This window comes from Mus musculus, chromosome 6 (assembly GCF_000001635.26).
Source record: "Mus musculus strain C57BL/6J chromosome 6, GRCm38.p6 C57BL/6J".
Classification (NCBI taxonomy): domain Eukaryota; kingdom Metazoa; phylum Chordata; class Mammalia; order Rodentia; family Muridae; genus Mus; species Mus musculus.
The window spans coordinates 51,523,632-51,542,697 of record NC_000072.6 but is presented as its reverse complement, the minus strand read 5'-3'; the positions used below and the strand labels follow the sequence as shown (position 1 = coordinate 51,542,697).

At 47.7% G+C, this 19,066-nt stretch overlaps 1 protein-coding gene across 8 annotated transcripts in view; it reads right to left on the bottom strand.

Annotated features, from left to right (window-relative positions):
- The window catches only part of Snx10 (sorting nexin 10), a 66,780-nt gene extending 47,982 nt beyond the window's left edge, over positions 1-18,798 (bottom strand). For 2 of the 8 annotated variants that reach the window (NM_001361582.1, NM_001127349.1), the window contains exon 1: positions 18,664-18,795. The gene's annotated coding sequence lies outside the window, so the exon portion shown is untranslated. Of the gene's footprint in view, positions 1-18,174; positions 18,439-18,559; positions 18,615-18,663 lie in introns of those variants that run through there. The other 6 variants (NM_001361576.1, NM_001361580.1, XM_030255600.1 and 3 more) reach the window with 5 other exon arrangements.
- Positions 18,799-19,066: the final 268 nt, after the last annotated feature.

Sequence of the window (19,066 nt, the reverse complement as noted above, 5' to 3'; positions counted from 1 at the left end):
TACAGGAACATAAGTGACAGGTTACTTACAGGAGCCTGGGCAACTTACAAGTAACCACAACACTGGAAAAAATATCCCTCTCGCCACCCTCCCAACTCCCACCCCTGCTCCCCAGAGGCCAGAGTGGCGCTGTGTGAAGACAGACCTAGACAAGGGGGTCAAGCCTGTCACTGCAGCACTGACAAAAGAGGTGGGGGGATCAGAAACTCATTGTCCTTACCAAAGAGTAGGTTCCAGGCCAGGCTGCTCCAACAAAGCAACGAGAAAGCTAAATCTGAATAGAGTGCTCCCCTGACAGGTGTGGAACTGATACCCTCAGCGGCCAGGCTGATCACATGACCTGCCCACAGCCCCTGCATGGGTGATCACATGACCCACCTGTAGCCTCTGATTATGTTGAGCCTTGGTCCCCCCTCAGCAGTGAAAGCTGTCCCACAGGAGACATGCTGGACCTTGGGAGACAATCCAACAGTGGTTCTCACGGTCCATCTCCATCCCAACATGCTTTGCGATGTTTTTCACAGTTTCCTGATTTACCACATTTAGGGGATGGTGAGATGGCTCAGTGGCTAGAAGCCCACATTGCTCTAGCTGAAAGCCCCACTTCAGTCCCAGCACCCATGCAGAGCAACTCATAACTGCCTTTAACTCCAGGCTCAAGGAGGAATTCACAGGTACTCACACATACATGTGTGCGCACGTGTACTCACACACACACACACACACACTTTAAGGCAGATTCTACAAAGATTTATTTATTTAATGTACAAGTGTTTTGCTTGCCACCAAGCCTGATAACCTGGTTCAGTCTCCCACGTGATGGAAGGAGAGAACGGACTTCCGTGCGTTGTCTTCTGACGTCCACAGGAAAGCCACAGTAAATGTAATTAAAGCAAGGCACTTATGCGGACTTGTTTCACTTCCCTGGAAAAAATAAATGTGGGAACTGATGGCATTAGCGAAGACTCGGGAAAACAACTCACTCCACTGAGAACTCTCTGCAGAGGGTACAGACCTGTCAGAGTTAATAGTTCACCTGACCCTATGAACCCAGACAGTCCACTTGTAGACAGTTGTTTCTCAGATGTACCCAGGAAGGCATTTGCTCAGCACGGCTGGTAACAGCACCAGTGTGCGGCTGCTGAAATGCATAACTGTGGTGGAGTAGTATGCAAGTGCAAAGACAGGCAACTGTGTTTTCTTCTGGATAGCTGGGTGCAGACCAAAACATCACAGGTAGATTTCATTCCTGATTTACCTGCTGAGCCGACCCGCCAGCTCTATTCCAGTGAGACTTAACTGGGCTGTTTTGTTTGTTTTCTGAGGTGGAGTATTTTTTTTTTTAGCACGCATAAGGCCAAGTCCCGTCTGTGTACTTAGGATTCACTAATTTCATTTGTATGAATTGTTCGGATCCTTTAGCCACTTTCGTTTTGGGGTTACATAGGATGGCCTTGAACTCTCAATCCTCCTGCCTCACCCTCTCCAGGGCCAGCACGACAGGCCAAAACCACACTCAACTATCTTCTTCAGAGTGCTTGTTCTTGTCTTGCTGATTTGTAGCGTTTTTTTTTTCTATTAATCCTTCATCAATAACATGAATTATAAATACAGTTTCCTGGTTTGTCGGGTTTTGTTCACTCTGGGGTTTGCTGTGCTGTTTGTTTTGTTTTTAAGTAATCACTTTTATTTATCTTCTGTTCCTTATGGTTACCACCACACACAGAAAGGCCATTTCTGTCCTAAATTTACAAAACCATTTTCCTTTGATTCTCTTAGAGAGAGGCCAGCCATGAACAACAACAGTCCTCCATGGTCATAAACTGTAGCCTCACCCTACCGTGCCCCCAGACATTACATATGGAGACAAACCACTCCTGTTCACTCAGCAGCATCTAGACGGTCATTCAGGCAGGGTACACAAGACTTATCTGTCCTATTGCAAAAGATCTACACAGCCTCTCTTACCACACACAACTCTGGGGCAGGCTCTAAACCACCAATACCCAATGCCACACACCGCGACAGTCCCACCCACGCACCCATGCCTCTCTAGTGTACCTATGACAGGAAATCTGTGAATGCCCCCTTCCAGAGTAGATCTCATCTGTGTGAGCCCTATAAGCCACACCCCTCGGAGGTCCCCAACTATGCCTACCTCTTAACTTTCCACACACCCCCACACCATTTCCACCACCCATCTTAGTCCTCAAACCTTCCTACCAAAACGCTCCCAATTCCCTTGGCATCCCTCCATCTCATCCCCTTACCCCACTCACCACAATAGGTCCTTTCCATCCTCGAGTACGCCTCTCTACCTCCTCGGAGAGGCAATGCCCCATTTTGTTGAGCCTTATCTTTATTTCAGCTGGCATGGTTTTAACCATTAATTTATTTCTGTGTTTATTATCTGTCATCTCAAAAGTCCCCAGAGGGCAGAGGCCTCATCCAAATCATTTATGCTTTAAAACCCAGCATTCACTTAGCACAGTGCCTGGCAGGGAGTCACTACTCCATAAATACTGGGTACATGAAACCTGACTGAATGAGTTCCAGAAAATTCCATTCCTGCATCATCAAGTTTCTGAAGATCCCAACCACATGGGATGAAAAGGTGGATATAAGAACAGTTGCCTACCATGCCAGTCTGCCTCCCTCCATCATGGTTAACCCTCTGTGGTGCTTTGAGTATGCTTGGCCCAGGGAGTGGCACTATTAGGAGATGTGGCCTTGTTAAAGAAAGTGTGTCACCGTGGAGGTGGGCTTTGAGACCCTCCTCCTAGTGGCCTGGAAGACAGTCTGCTCTGACTTCCTTTGGATGAAGATGTAGACCTCTCAGCTCCTCCTATACCATGCCTGCCTGGATGCTGCCATGCTCCCACCTTGATGATACTAGACTGAACCTCTGAACCTGTAAGCCAACCCCAATTAAATGTTGTCCTTTATATGACTTGTCTTGGTCATGGTGTCTGTTCACAGCAGTATAACCCTAAGACACCCTTCATCATGTGAAGAAAAAAACCATTTCCCCAGCACCATCCATAGATAATGTCTAGAAGAACATACTGCTTTCACTGTCCCCACGCTCGTGACTCTGTTGCACTGAGGAGGATTGCACAGGAACAATAACAGTTTCCCAGTGATAAAAGGGACAGGCACAGGAGTTCCCATCTTTCCCTGAGAACTTAGATGCAGTCAATGATTGATGGATGTCGTGGTTCAGATGAGAATGGCCCTTATAGGCTCAGATGTGTGCATGCTTTGCCTCTAGTCAAAGAACTGTTTGGGGGGGCTGGAGAGATGGTTCAGGGGTTAAGAGCACTGACTGTTCTTCCAGAGGTCCTGACTTCAATTCCCAGCAACCACATGGTGGTTCACAACCATCTGTAATGGGGAGCTAATAATACCCTGTTCTAATGTGTCTGAAGATAGCTGTAGTGTACTCATATAAATGAAATACATAAATCTTAAAAAAAAAATGCAAGCCGGGCAGTGGTGGCACACGCCTTTAATCCCAGCACTCGGGAGGCAGAGGCAGGTAGATTTCTGAGTTCGAGGCCAGCCTGGTCTACAAAGTGAGTGCCAGGACAGCCAGGGCTACACAGAGAAACCCTGTCTCGAAAAACCAAAAAAAAAAAAAATGTTTGGAAAGATTGGGACCTGTGGCCTTCAGGGAGGTGTGTGGCCTTGGAGAACGTGTGATCTTGTTGAAAAAGATGTGACACTGGGTGTGGGCTTTGGGGTTTCAAAAGCCCAAGTCAGGCCCAGTCTCTCTCTGCCTCTGTGTGTGTGTCTCTCTCTGTCTCTCTCCCCCCACCACCACCAGAAAAAAAAAAAAAAACCTGTTTGCAAGCCCTAATTAAATGCTTTCTTCTGTAAGAATTCCTGTGGTCATGGTGTCTCTTCACAGCAATAGAACACTAGCTCAGACAATGGAGGAAGGAGAGACATTTTCCTCGATTCTCTAAGCCAGTGGTAAGGTGCTCACAGTCCTGTAAATAACCCTCACTCATGCCTCTGTCCATAACCCATCAAAGTAGAAGAGAGAATAGGTTTGAAAGAGAAAGGAGATCAGCAGGAGGAGACCAGAGGGTCAAGGGGAAGTCTATGATCAAAATATATTACATAGTGAGCCCTTTCATCATGCATAATTAACATACACTAACAAGACATCTTTTAAAAAGAAAAAATGAGTGGCTAAAGAACTATCTCAGCCAGCAGTGCCTCCTGACAGTGAGAAGCCCCGAGTTTGGCCCCCAGCACATAAGTGGGGCATGGAGGGACACATCCATAATCCTACATTCTGGAGGCAGAAGCAGAAGATCAGAAATATTGAGGTTACCCTCAGCTATGTAATCACAGCCGGCCTGGGTTACAAAGGATGAGAGAAAGAGAGAAGGAGGGGTGGGGGAGGCGGGGAAGAAGCAGGCAGGCAGGCAGGCAGGTACTCTGGGAGTTCCAGGCCAGCTTGGTCTACACAGCAAGTTCAAAGACAGCCAGGGCTACTTAGAAACCCTATTTCAAAACAAGGGGGGTGGGGGATGAAGAGGTAGCCCAGCAGTTAAGAGCACAGGCTGCTCTTTTAAAGGACCCTAGTTCAGTTCCCAGCATCCACATGCTGCCTCATAATGGCCTGTAACTCCAGTCCCAGGGGATCCAGTGCCTGCTTCTAGCCTTGGTGAGCACAGCACGCATGTGATGCCAGGCATATGTGCAGGCCTACACCCACACATCACACCAAATAATCTTCATTAACCTTTGCTACTTAGAGAGAGAGAGAGGGAGGGAGGGAGGGAGGGAGGGAGGGAGGGAGGGAGGGAGGGAGGAAGGAAGGAAGGAAGGAAGGAAGGAAGGAAGGAAGGAAGAAAGAAAGAAAGAAAGAAAGAAAGAAAGAAAGAAAGAAAGAAAGAAAGAAAGAAAGGAAGAAAGAAAGAAAGAAGAAAAGGAGAGGAGAGGAGAGGAGAGGAGAGGAGAGGAGAGGAGAGGAGAGGAGAGGAGAGGAGAGGAGAGGAGAGGAGAGGAGAGGAGAGGACAAAGAGGGTGGGGTCTGGAGGGAGGGAAAAGAGAAGGAAAAGGAAACGTGAGCTGGACAAGGTGGTTCATCCCTGTAATCTGAGCATTTAAGGGCAGGGGAAGGAGATCAGTTCAAGCTGAGGGCTAGCCTGGTCTACACCTCAAAACCCTGTCTCAAAAATGAATGAAAAAAAAGTAAAGAAAAGAAAGGGTTAAGGGCTGGCAAGATGGCTCAGCGGTTAAGAGCACCGACTGCTCTTCCGAAGGTCCTGAGTTCAAATCCCAGCAAACCACATGGTGGCTCACAACCATCTGTAATGAGATCTGATGCCCTCTTCTGGTGTGTCTGAAGACAGCAACAGTATACTTACATGTAACAATAAATAAATATTTTTTTTAAAAAGGAAAGGAAAGGAAAGGAAAGGAAAGGAAAGGAAAGGAAAGGAAAGGAAAGGTTAGGTTGGGCTAAGGGTGTAGCTCGAAGATATAACTCTTGCTTGGAATGTCAAATCCAACATAATAAATAAGTAAATAATACAGTTTTACAAGCAATCAAACATAATCGATTATTATCAGTCACTGTTTGCCTGTTGGATTCCCAGACAGCTGCACAAGTTACACATCATTAATACCACGAATTTTAAACTAAGGAACTAGGTATTGGAGTGGTAAGTGAAGAAGCCAGGATCAATGAATGGCCAGATGGACTAGAAAATCCCCTATCCTTACCACATGGGAACCCTCCAACTAACAGGGTGCCTGCCCTGGGCCTTCAGAATAAATGCTTAAAGTAAGACACAGTGGTATACACCAAGAACCCTAAGCCTTGGAAGGGCAGCCTGGGCTACATAGAGAAACCCTATCAAAGAGGAAGAGGAGGACAAGATCTCGATGGGAGTAGGGGGGACACACAGAGAGGGATGCTTAGTAGACAGCGAGAAATGGAAAATGCCAACCCAAACACTGGGTGTTTACCAAGTGTTTGTATGCGTCAGGGTAAGGGGTCGGCCAAGTTCTGTGCCTATATGAACCTGGAAAAGCCCGAAGCTGACTGTGACATCCTCATCGTCGGAGAAGCAGGAACGCATGCAACACCTGGTCAGAGTCATTGGCTACGAATGGGGACCAGTCAACCACGTGCAATTGCTGAGATTTCCTCCTAGCAGGTGACACTGCCTGGTCCACGCCCTAAAGATGCTAAGGTACAGATGAAAACAGGTCACTTGTGAAGCGAAGCCCAGTCAGTGTTCCAAAAGATGCAGAGCTCGTGACAGGGCTAAAGGAGGGAGAAGAACACGGCAAGAGGATTATTCCAAGAGTCTGGTGGCACACGTATTTAATCCCAGCCCTCAGAAGACAGAGGCAAGTAGATTTCTGTGAGTTCAAGACCAGCCTGGTCTACACATTAAGCTCAAGGACAGGACATCTAGTTCTTTATAATAGACACCTTGTCTCCAAAAAGGGAGAAGGTGTGGGGCAGGGGGCACGTGGCGGGGGGAGGGGGGAATAAAGGGAGTGGGAGAAAAACCCAAGTCCCACCAGAGTTCCGGTGCTCTGGAAGGACTGCTGCACACTCTCCATGCGGCCCTAGGTGGGTGTTTGGCTCTGGGAAGCCACAGAGCCCAGCTCAGCAGGTGGTGGACAAAGGGCAGTCCTAGTAACAGGTTCTCAGTCTTGGGCATCACACACTGGACAGAGCTGAGAACAGAATGGGGGCCCCGGGGTCAGCACGGTCAGCCCCGGGGCCGAAGGAAGGAGAGGGCAGGGGAAGAGGGGCGCTGGGTGGTTTCCACGCAGAGAGTCCTTGGACTGGTCATTGGCTAGAGCGCAGGAAGGCCTTCCTGCCTGGAGGTTAGACATGGCTCGTTAAGGGAAAGCCTCTCCCATTGTTCAAGCACAGCAGGCCTTGATGAGCAGAGACAGTCTGTGGTTTTAGAGTTTTATTGTAGAAAGGCAGTGAGAAAGAGAGAGAATGTAGAGAGAGGCCAGCCACGGTCACGTGGAGAGAAGGGGGAAGGGAGAGAAAGAAGGAGGGCTAGAGATGAGAGTAAGAAAGGTGAGGGCTTAAAGAGAGTGAGGAGGGGCCAAGCATCCCCTTTCATAGTGGGCTGGGCTATCAGGTAACTGTGGGGAGGAGCATACCTGGCTATAGACAGGTAACTGTGAGGGTGGAGTCTAGCCAGAATGCCAAAAGCTTGGGACATTGTCTGTGTGACTTATAGTTACAGAATTATGGAGTTGGGGGCTCTGTGGTATCAGGCACCTGAATCTGGGAACGTGGCTCGCTTTTCATCCCTTGTAGAGTTTTCTACTGGGTCGCTGGAGCAAGCCTCATTCAACCAAAATAGGCTGCCTATCACAGACCCACAGGGAGGTAGGACTCAACTATGTCTTGCTGCTGGAAGAAGAGCAGGGAAACAGAGCAGCCTGGCGTAAGGCAGAGGCAGGCGGATTTCTGAGCTCGAAGCCAGCCTGGTCTACAAAGTGAGTTCCAAGACAGCCAGGGCTATACAGAGAAACCCTGCCTCGAAAAACCAAAAATAAAAAAGAGAAGGCACAAGGCAGCTGGCGAGGCTTAAAGAGTAAAAGTTCTTTGCCATGCACGCCTAAGGTCCTAAGTTCAGTTCAGGACCCACATAACGGTGGAAGGAGAAAACAGATTCCACAACGTACTAACCTATGGCATGCACACACACGCACATGAAGCACACTCACAAACACTAAGATAAATAGTTCTTAAATCAGCAATGTTCGGGACTGGAGAAATGGCTATGCAGTTAGGAGCACTGTCTTTTCTTCCAGAGGTCTTGAGTTCAGTTCCCAGCAACCACATGGTGGCTCACAACCATCTATCCCGGGATCTGATGCCCTTTTCTGGCCTGCAGGTGTACATGCAGATAGAGCACTCATATACATACATAAATAAATAAACCTTTAAAAAAAAAGCAGCAATATCCAGGGTGGATGTGAGGGCACAGGGAACAGAGGGCTCTGCTGGTAGAATATTGCAAGGAAGATATCACAATGCTTAGGTTGGGCATTTCAGGGCAGAAGAGATCCTGACTAAGATCTGGGGAATTATCCTGTTACAAGGCAGAGGCCCCAGCTCTGACACCCCCATACCCAAATTCAATTAAGCCCTTATGTATCCTGCAGGCACCTTCCTCTATAACTGGCTACCAGCTGGTTTTCTGGGTTTTTAAGTTTGGGCCCAGGCTGGCTGCAAGCTCACCACACAGGCATGGATGACCCTGAATTTCTGATCAAATGCCAGGACTACAGGTGTGCGACACTGTGTCCAGTTTTGAGTCTTACAATATCTAACACAACATCAACACATAGCTTCAGTTCACACAGACACCTTATAATACTTCACTGAAAAATTCATGTTCTGCTTCCTCTACGACTTCTGCTCAGATTTTCTGTGAGCCGAAAACCACTGTAAAAAATGAAGACTACTGGAGACAAGGAGATAGGGGTACATCTGGGAGGAGTTGGGGGTGAATAGGATCAAAATACCTTGTATGAAATTCCAAAGAATTAATAAAAAATAAAAATAAAATCTCTGACAAAAGGAAATAAAAGCCACTAAGTAACAGGAAGAACTTGGACAGAGGGCAGGATGGAAAAGGGGAGTCAGGTGACTCACAGACCAGTGACTGGAAGCAGGCTGGTGTCACAGGCAGGATAAGGAAGCTGCAAAGGGGGCCTCTGGTCTGGAGTTAGAGAGAAGGCCCAGCTTAAGAGCAAGCTAGCACAATGCAGGACATCTATGGTCCCTGTTTGGAGCCATGATTAGGAAGGTATGACACGGGTTCGAGGATTAGAGAAAAAATCCACTGCTGATGTTCTGCCTTGAAACTGATACCATGTCCTTGGAAAGGGAGAGGTGGGGCTGGGTGTGGTGGCTCACGCCCATAATAGCTCTTGGAAAGCTAGGAAAGGTTTCCTCCAACTCCAGGGCAGCTTGGATAACAAAGTGAGATCTAGGACATCCTGGGCTCCAGACAGAGACACTGCCTCAAAACCACACAATGGAAACAAAAAACAGAAGTATTGTGCAACACACTGGCAATCTTCACCTTTGACACTGGCCACAGACACCAAGAACTGGTGCTGGGTGGAGTTTCCGCGGCATGTGGCACCAAGAAAGACCAAATACAAAGGGCCTAACAGAATACTGCTCCAACTGTGAAGAGCTGACGGGAAGCAAGAGGGAAGATTTGCCTGGTGAACATGGCGACCACCCTGTGAGTGAGCAAGGTGTTTCTTCTATGCTCAGCCAAGGGCACAGAGAATAGGGGTAAAGCTGTTCACTGCCAAAATGACCAGCTGTCCATTCACACCCTGCCCTTGGCCACGGGAAATCATTTAGAATCTCTGTGCCTCAGTTTCCTCACCTATAAAATCAAGCCAACTATGCACTTCATGGATCTGCTGTAAAGATCCATCAGGAAAATATGAAGGCCAGTGTCTGGCACTCACTATGCCAGCTCCCATCACCAGTCCCTTGGTCCTTCAAAATCGAGTTTCCTTAAAATAGCCTCTGTATCAGTTAATGATGTTTAGGGGACAGAATGCTTTCAATCTATATGTTCTGAGGTCCACATGCCAGTGTGAAGCATATATCATGGCCATGGGCTTCGAGAGTCAGATCACTAACTCTCAGACATCCAAAGCCTGGCCTGGATGAAGAAGCCTAAGATAACACACACGGAAAGTCCTTCTAGAAGGAGGTGAAATGCTAAGGTTATTATTCCTAACTTCATTTTTGCCAGAAACACTGAAGTAAGCCAAGGGCATCTGATATGTGTCTGTCTGCAGACTCAGCACTGTCAAGTTCTTAAAACACAGGTCACAGTTTTTCAGTTTTCCAACATTGCTCAACCACCAGAGAAATGAACTGACCATGAAGCCAGCAATGGCCTGCACCCTGATTCAAATCATAACCCGGATTTCCCAGCACATGGGATCATGGCCGAGGGTAAGGCCAGATGGAGCTTGGCTTCTAAGGGTCCTGTCACTGCTAGGCAAACCAACGAAAGGTTGCAAGTTAGTTATTCCCTCTGAGACCCACACTACAGCCTTCCAACCCAAGCAGAGCCCAGCCTCACATGCAGCAGGGTCAGCCTGCCTCCCCCATCTCCTCCAATGCCATTCTACTACCTGCTCTGCCAGGAAGAAGTCACAATTGAATCACAGCACCATACAGAACTCCTGGTATACCTTCTGTGTCTGTGACTTCAAGGAATACAAGTTCCCTCCAAAGCCTTGTGTTCTATCCTGTACATTAACCATACAAGTTTGTTCTCACAGAAGAGGGACAGGGAAATGGCAAGATGACTTAGCAGATAAAAGAACATGATACAAGGCATGCCTGGATGTTCAATGGCCTGAATTCAATCTCTGAGATGCATATGTAGAAGGAAGGAGAGAAGGCTCACAGTTGTCCTCTGACCACAACACTTGCCTGCCATGACATACATGCATATACACACATAACATGATATACATCCCACCTCTCCCTTACTTTTCTATAGACTGGGGAAATGTATAAAAAGAAAGTGTTTAGGAGCCTAAGAGATGGTTCAGTGGTTAAGAGCATTTGTTACTCACTCAGGGGACCCAGGCTCAATTACCAACACCCACTTGGTGGTTCACAACTGTCTATAACTCCAGTTTCAGGGGATCCAACCCCTTCTTCTGGACTCCAAAGAAACCAGGCACACATGTGGTAGACAGATATGTATGCAGACAAAATACCCATGCACACAGAAAATAAAATAAATCTTTAAAAGAAAAGAAAAACACTTAATTTAGCTTATGGTTTCAGAGGGTTACAGTCCATGATGACAGAGCAAAGGAATAACAGAGAGTTCACATCTTGATCCACAACTACAGGCAGAAATAAAGAGCACTGGGAATCATGGGAGTCTTCAGAAACCTCCAAACCCATCTCCAGAGACATACCTCCTCAACAAAGCTACAACCCCAAATCCTTCCCAAACAATTCTACCAACTGGAGACCAAGCATTCAAATATATGAGCCTCTACAAACTGCAGTCATTCAAACCACTGCATACCTTTACATACACATAGAAAATAAAGAAATAAAGCTAAAACAAAACAAAAAAAAATGAAAGAAGAACTGAGTGGTGTCCACAGTTACAGAACAAAGGTGCTGGATGGAATTCAGGAGGGACATGGAGCTACATAGGTGGCTTCTCTTTTAACCTAGGAGGGTCAACAGACAGACAAACCCTAGAGTATCGTTAGATTTCTCCATCAGTGAGGAAGGGGTTAAGTTTGTGAAAAAAAAAAAAAAACTGGGGGTATAGTACAACACTAAAGTATTTGTCCAGCATGCTCTAGGAGGCTCTGAGTTCCATCTCCTGCACAGAAGGGAGTCTCTGGCTTATCAATAATTTGTACAAGTCTCACTTATACAGGTATACGCCAGCCTCGGAGAATGGGAAATAGACTCCCAGGTTTCACCACAGGCCTACTGAGCCCTGAGGCCCAGAAATCTGTTTCTTTTCCCATGATTCTTACGAATAAAATGTCTGAGAGGGCCAACAAGATAGCATAACAGGTAACATCACTTGCCACCAAGCCCAAAGACCTGAATTCAATCTCTGGGACCCACATGGTGAAAGGAGAGAACCAACTTTAAAAACACAGAAATGCAGTAAGGATGTGTGTTCGTTTTAATCCCAGGCATGGGATATGGGGCTGCTTCAGACTGTCCACAGTAGCTGACTATGATCTGCCTCGTGCTCCATCAGGGATGTGATTTTGCCAGCTGCAGATAGTTTTTGCGATGTGACGTTTGGAATTCCAGGGGACCTGTCAGAGGATATATCAGTGGTAGAGCCCCACTAGAAGGAGCTGACTGGCTGGCTGGTGGTTGGATGCAGTTTGTTACAGTTTGTTAAGTGGTCATATACAAAGAGATCAGAAGAAGAAATTAGATATCTTGACAGAGAAGATCAAACTTGCTCTAGGGAACTCAATGCCCCTAATCAGCAGGAAGTAGTCTAAGGATAACATTGCCCCCTCTCCCTTCTATCCTTTTTCTCTCCTATCTAGTGTTAGGGTGGAAGAAAAAGGGTGTAGAAGGGTGGAAGAAAGAAGAACCCACAACGTAGCAAAGTCCAGATACAGCCAACCTCAACAAGCTGCCTCTGACCTCCACACCTGTATGCCATGGTATATACGCACACACAGGTAACTCATACACACACACACACACACACACACACACACACACACACAGATGTGCGCAACTAAATAAATGTTAAATATTTTTAATGTTTTGAGAAAGCAAGGCTGATTCTATGACAGGCTTCAAATTAGCAGATAAGGAGACTAGGCCTAAAAACCCAGGCTTCTGGCAGCTAGTCAGAAACTGCCCCACCACCTGAACAATGGGTCAGCAGTTTCCAGCCAGCCCCATGCCCCAGTAAAGGAATGACCTTAGAGATAGAGTAAGACAAAGCCCACCTACCCCGGGATTCCCCTACGGTGCTTTAAACTGGACCTTCGAGCTCTTCGAGCTCAACTCAGGGTCTATCTTGGTAATGGGGAGACCACAGCATGCTGGATTTCTGCAGAATAAAACACTCTTTGTGTTTACATACTAATTGAGTTCGGGGTGCTGTTCTTTGGTGAGTCATGGACCCTTACAGTTTGAAAAGCCAGATCTAGAGAGCCAGTGTAGACAGAAGGACACATTGGAAGGATCTGAGAGAAGCAGAGGATCAGGCCAGAATGAATCACAGAGAAGCAGAGGACAACTGAAGGACCTGGCATCAAAGCACACACAGAGAAAGACAAGTGCACAAGAGCACAGTGAGGACCGAATCAGAAATCATCATGTGTGGTCAACACCAGGCCAGCCACGTGAAGCACAAAGAGAACCCAAGAAGAGACACGAAGGGAACCCAGGAGCCTTGGAGCCCATGGGAGACAGGGACTGTGTGCTTGAATGGCAGGTTCCAAGCAGCTGCCTTGGCAGCCTGGGGTGCCTTACATATGCTTCCATGGCTACTACCAACTTTAGGGGGTCTCCTAGCAACCAAAGCACAAAGGGGAGAAGGGAGCGCTGTGAATCCTGAAAAAAAAAAACTGTGACCAAGTCCTTCAAAGCTAGCAGTGACCTGCTACAAATTCTCCCTCTCTACCGACCTCGCTGGGGAGACTCAGATCGGTGTTGCCTCAGCCTTCCTTCCCTTTGCCTTGTTTTGTAATCATGTCTACATATGTAGCCCAACCTGGCCCCAAACTCAAGATCTTCCTGCTTCAGAAAGTGCTAGACTACAGGCATATGCCTATATGCTGGGTAAACTGTTTACTACAATAAACAACGTGGAGTAGGTGGGTGGAGGAGGAGGTGGTGCTGGTGGAGGTGGTCGTGGCTGCAGCAGTGGCAGCAGTAATGATTTTTGATTTGGTGGCGGTGGGAGTTGGCAGATTCCATGCAGAACAGGCCAGAATTGCACACCGGATTCCCTGGAACTGGAATTACAGACCATTCAGGGCCACCTAATGTGGGTACTAGAGACAAAACCCAGGTTCTATACAATAGAATAGCAGTAAGTACTGAGCCCTTCCCCTGCGCCCAACCCCTGAACGCTATCTCAATACCATCTGGTCTCGGAAGGCAAACATGACGATGAGAATACTCCAGGAGACGGCATGAGATTCAAATTCTCTCTTCATTTGTTCAAGTCATCACATCTCCCTGAACCACTGACAATAACAATTCCCACTTCACAGGATTAAATAACATAAATCAAAGTGCTTGGGCAGCGTGAATAGCTGTCCTTGTCGCCTTTATAACAAATCTATCTCATCATGCCTAACAAGCATAAAATATCCCTGGAAGGAAGTCAGAAAGCTCCTTCATCCTCCTTGGACACGAGGACTGGTCCAGGCTACGTCTGCCTTTGTCCTTAGGGACCTCTTTGCCTCCCCTCACTTCCTTGGTATCTTTCCAGACTCCCTTTCTTTCCATTGGAAACTGATCCATTCCCATCTGTGACTTAACACTTACAGCTGGGTATCTTCACAATTTAAAGAGGTGTAGCCGGGCGGTGGTAGCACACGCCTTTAATCCCAGCACTTGGGAGGCAGAGGCAGATGGATCTCTGAGTTCGAGGCCAGCCTGGTCTACAGAGTGAGTTCCAGGACAGCCAGGGCTACACAGAGAAACCCTGTCTCGAAAAAACCAAAAAAGAAAAAAAAAAAAGGTTTATTTAGTGTGCAGTGGCACAGGTGCATGATGGGAACAGCAGTGTGCTCGGCTGAAGGCCTGGAGGTGAAGGAAACATGCACAAAATATAGACATCACATGGCAGACAAAGAGCGGTGCAGAGGTCAGCCTCTGGCTTTTAGAACAACTTTCCCACAGGAGATTTAACTCATGGTCCTGGGAGAACATTCTTTGATACCTTTTAAGGGCAGAGCCCCCAGTAACTTTAGAACTCCCCCTGGGTCCCACCTCTTACAAGTTTTACAACCTGTTATGGGTTCACACTGGGGACAAATCCTCAATCCCTTGGGGGACAAGCAACAGCCATATACAGCAATCTGATTCAATATCAGTATTGACATCAATCAAATCTAGTAAGAATATTCAACTTGATTTCAAAAACAGCACCTGACAAGGCTGGAAGAGCCTGCTCCTTGGGCAACAGAAGTGGTAATGAGGACAGAACTGTGTGAGAAGCTGAATTCTTGGTACATATATGTGTCTTAGTTATTGATGAATCATTAACTTGGTATTCAACAATTTTATCAAAAGAAAATTCACCTTGTATAGTTATCAACAAACCAAAACAAAAAAAGTACCTTTCTTAAAGGATTCAGGAGGTGAGCATGGTGGCAGACAACTATAATTCCAGCACTTGGGAGGTGGAAATAGGAGGACCTGCAGTTTAAGGCCAGTCACAGCTACATCAATTTAAAAAAAAAAAAAAAGATTCCAGGAGCAGGGAGGCCAGTGGGACACGTCAGTGGTGTCTGCTGCCAAGCCTGGAGGCCTGAATTCAGTCTCCAGGACCCACAGAAAGGAAAGAGAGAAGCGACTCCCAAGGCTGTTCTCTGATTTCCATTCATGTGCAGGGCACATGCAAACCCATATATGAATGTATACGCACAAAAACTAATAAATAGTAAAAGTGTAATAAAGAATAGAAGACACAAAGAGAGAAGACTCAGGGCCAGCTCAGTAAGTAAAGTGTTTGCTCCCAAACCTGACAGCATGAGCTCAACCCCTAGCGTACATATGTGCACCCCAGCAAGCACCCACTGTGCACCCCATCAAGCACCCACATATACACACCAGCAAGCACCCACATATACACACCAGCAAGCACCCACATGTACACACCAGCAAGCACCCACATATACACACCAGCAAGCATCTACCTGTACACCTCAGCAAGTACCCACATATACACCTTAGCAAGTACCCACATATACACCTTAGCAAGTACCCACATATACACCTTAGCAAGTACCCACATATACACCTTAGCAAGTACCCACATATATGCACCAGCAAGCACCCACATGTACACACCAGCAAGCACCCACATATACACACCAGCAAGCACCCACATATACACACCAGCAAGCACCCACATATACACACCAGCAAGCACTCACATATACACACCAGCAAGCACCCACATATACACACCAGCAAGCACCCACATGTACACAACAGCAAGCACCCACATACACACACCAGCAAGCACTCACATGTACACCCTGGCAAGCACCCACCTGTGCACACCAGCAAGCACCCACATGTACACACCAGCAAGCACCCACATGTACACAACAGCAAGCACCCACATGTACACAACAGCAAGCACCCACCTGTGCACACACACAGAGTACAATACTAAATAAAGCTTAAAAGGGCAGAGCCTGGCATACAGGAGTCCTTTTATAGAAACCTGCAGCACATTTGCTTGTTGATTAAAACTGTAAGCTGAGTTTGGAGAAGCCATAAATAGCTTGATGCCTTAGTTTCCCCAGATGTTAGCTGAGGGAAATAATAAAACTGGCTTTATAATTTGCCATCTGATTTAGTGAGACTAACACACAATGCTCAATCCAGTTCCTCACCTATGCTAGCCAAGTGCTCTACCACGGACCTCCCCTCAGCCGGCCCTCCACCACCACCACCCCACCCCACCCGCCTTCCCCTCAGTTTCTGAGAAAGGGTTTCTCTGTGTAGCCCTGGCCCTCCTGAGCTAGCTCTATAGACCTGACTGACCTCTAACTCATATACCCTCCTGCCTCTAAGTGCTGGGATTAAAATCATGTGTCACCATTGCTAGAAAAAAACCCCTTCAAATCATCGGGTGGCGGCACAGGCCTGTGACCCCAGCACTTGGAAAGTAGGGGCAGGAGGACCGAGGGTTCAAAGCCTCAGCTCCGCACTGAGGAGTAATTAATTAAATTAATAACAATAATAGTGTCAGATATGGCGGCTCAACACCTGTAGCCCGAGCACTTGAGAGTTCAAGGCCACCCTCAACTACAGGTTATAGTAGTTCACGTCTGTAATGGAAGCACTCAGGGGGAGCACTCAGGGGGAGCACTCAAAGTTCAAGAACAACCTCTCCCACACTGCAAGTTAGAGAGCAGGCTGGACCACGTGAGACATAGCCTCAAAAAAAGAAACCCTCCAGGTGTTGAGCCACCATATCCGACACTATTGTTGCTATTGATGAATTCATTACTTTTGAGGGAGACTCTCGTGTGGCTCAGGGCTGGCTTCAGGCCTAGCGTGGTAACACCTTTAAGAGCAGCACTTGGGAAGCAGAGGCAAGGAGATCTCTTAGTTCAAGGTAAGCCAGATCTACATCGTGAGCTCCAGGACAGAGTTTTGTCATTTTTGAGACAAGGACTCATAAGGATGGCCTGAAACCCCTGATCCTCTTGCTGCCACCTCCCAAGTGTCCTGATTACAGATATGCACCATCACGCCTGACCTGACCTGCCAGCAATGACTTAAGTAGCAAACAAGGGCACCAAGAATTCAACTCAGAAGGGTCTGAAACCAGAAGTTGTGGCTAACACAATGTCCTATATAGCTTCTAGCTGGAACATGGTATAGAGAGCTTAAATGTTAACTCATACCTATTATATTTCAAAAAAAAAAAAAAAAGTCCTTTGGTGATAAATAACAGCCCTAAAATCTAAGGGACATTCCACTTGGCCACCATCACTTCAGCCAAGGCCCTTCTTTTATAGGCTGGACCCTATTCTCAGGTGGTTGTTACATCCCAGCCCCAATACCAAAAGAGGAAAAACAAACTAGTTCCCCAATTGCTTAACTCAAAAATGAAAGTAGTGCCATGCCTGGACTAAGAGAGAGAGAGAAATGAGGACTGTGTGGCAAAGGAAACACTTTAACACAGAAAGCATGATGGCGCTTATTTCAAGACCCCAAACTCGGAAGGTCTTCCCATCAGTGAAGTAAAGGAAGTGGGTAACAGTTCAGAGCAGTGGAGAAAGAAGCACGCAGGCCAGAAGGCTGCAACCCCACCCCACCACCACCATGGGCACACCTTCTTTAGGGCAGTGCCAGTCAGGCCCGTGTCTGTAGCTAAGAATGCACTGACAGAACCCGGGATGGATGGTCTGGATAACTTGAGGAAACTGCTAATGAGGTCTTGAACATCTCCACACAGTCACTTCTAAATATATCTACACTTATATCGCTATTCAAAACAGTCTGTCAGTCAACCACTCCTTTAAAAATAAACGGGAGCTGGGGTGCAGCGCAGTGGTAAAATGCTTGCTAATGACATGCTCAAGACCATGGGCCTATTCCCAGGATCAGAAGGGAGGAAGACACGGAGAGGTTGGGTGCAACCCGAATGACTGTCCCGTTGTATCCTTGCCTTAGCGACAGGAATCAAGCGAAGTCACGCTTGATTGTTGCCAGGATACTTAACCTCCTCCTTCTCCTCCTCCAGAAAAGCCCCCCTCCCCCCCCCCCCCCGATTGGCCACTGGTTGAAGGAGTTCCATAATACCCCCAGCCCACTTCCGGCCACTCCCACAAGCCCACTCCCCGGACGAGAGGGATTTTCACACACCCCTCCCACCGGGTGCATGCTGCTCCACCCTTGCAGACCTTGGTTTCCCCTGTCGCAAACTAAAAGGGTTGATGGAGATCACGAAAATTGAGATCAGTGTTCTCAATTTCTGATCCATCGCTCTCCACGCGCCTGTGCTTTGCGGAAGCAGACATCCCGTGACCATCCCCTTAACAATACTTGTAATTTTAGCAAAGGAGTGTGATGTGTCCAGAACCGATAAAACAGGCTGTTGCTTCCCAATCTCAGCAAACCCGATCATCAGCTCATCAGCGTGGGTTTCCTCCGCGGCCTTTTCCATCAATCCCACAATCCCATGAAAGAGAAAAAAAAAAAAAAAAAACCTCCCCTGGCCCTCCCAGCCTCTAAACTCAAAGGTGCCTGGCCTTGTATTCGGAAAGAAGTGGGGGTCGGGGAGAGAACCTGCTCGCTCCAGCAGCCCCGGCGTCCCCAGCCGAGCTGAGCAGGTGCCGGGGCAGGCGCGGCGCCCGCCACCCGACTCCCTCCCTAAGGCTCAGTTTACTCACACGCGGTTCTGAACGCCCGGCCCGGAGCACGGCGGAGTTTGCTGACTCAAGGCGCGGCGGCGACGAGCGCCTAAGAGCGAACCCGAGGAGCGCAGCCCCGCGTCCAGCGCACGCAGCGCCCCGCCCCGCCCTGCGCGCCCGCCGCCGCCCCCCACCCCCACCCGCCACTGCCAGCCTTAACGTAGGAAAGGCCACCTAGCTAGCGGGTCTTTCTCCCTACCCAGCAGTGAGGAATCAAGATGAGAGAAGCCAATAACAAACAAGCATGACTAGATGTTAGCAGGATCTCGATGGAGGGCATATACTGTTTGCTATAACAATATTTTTAATATCTCCGTAACTTTTTAAAAAATGTGTTTTCATGTACGATGAGGAGAAAGCTATGAGAGTCTGCCAAAGATAT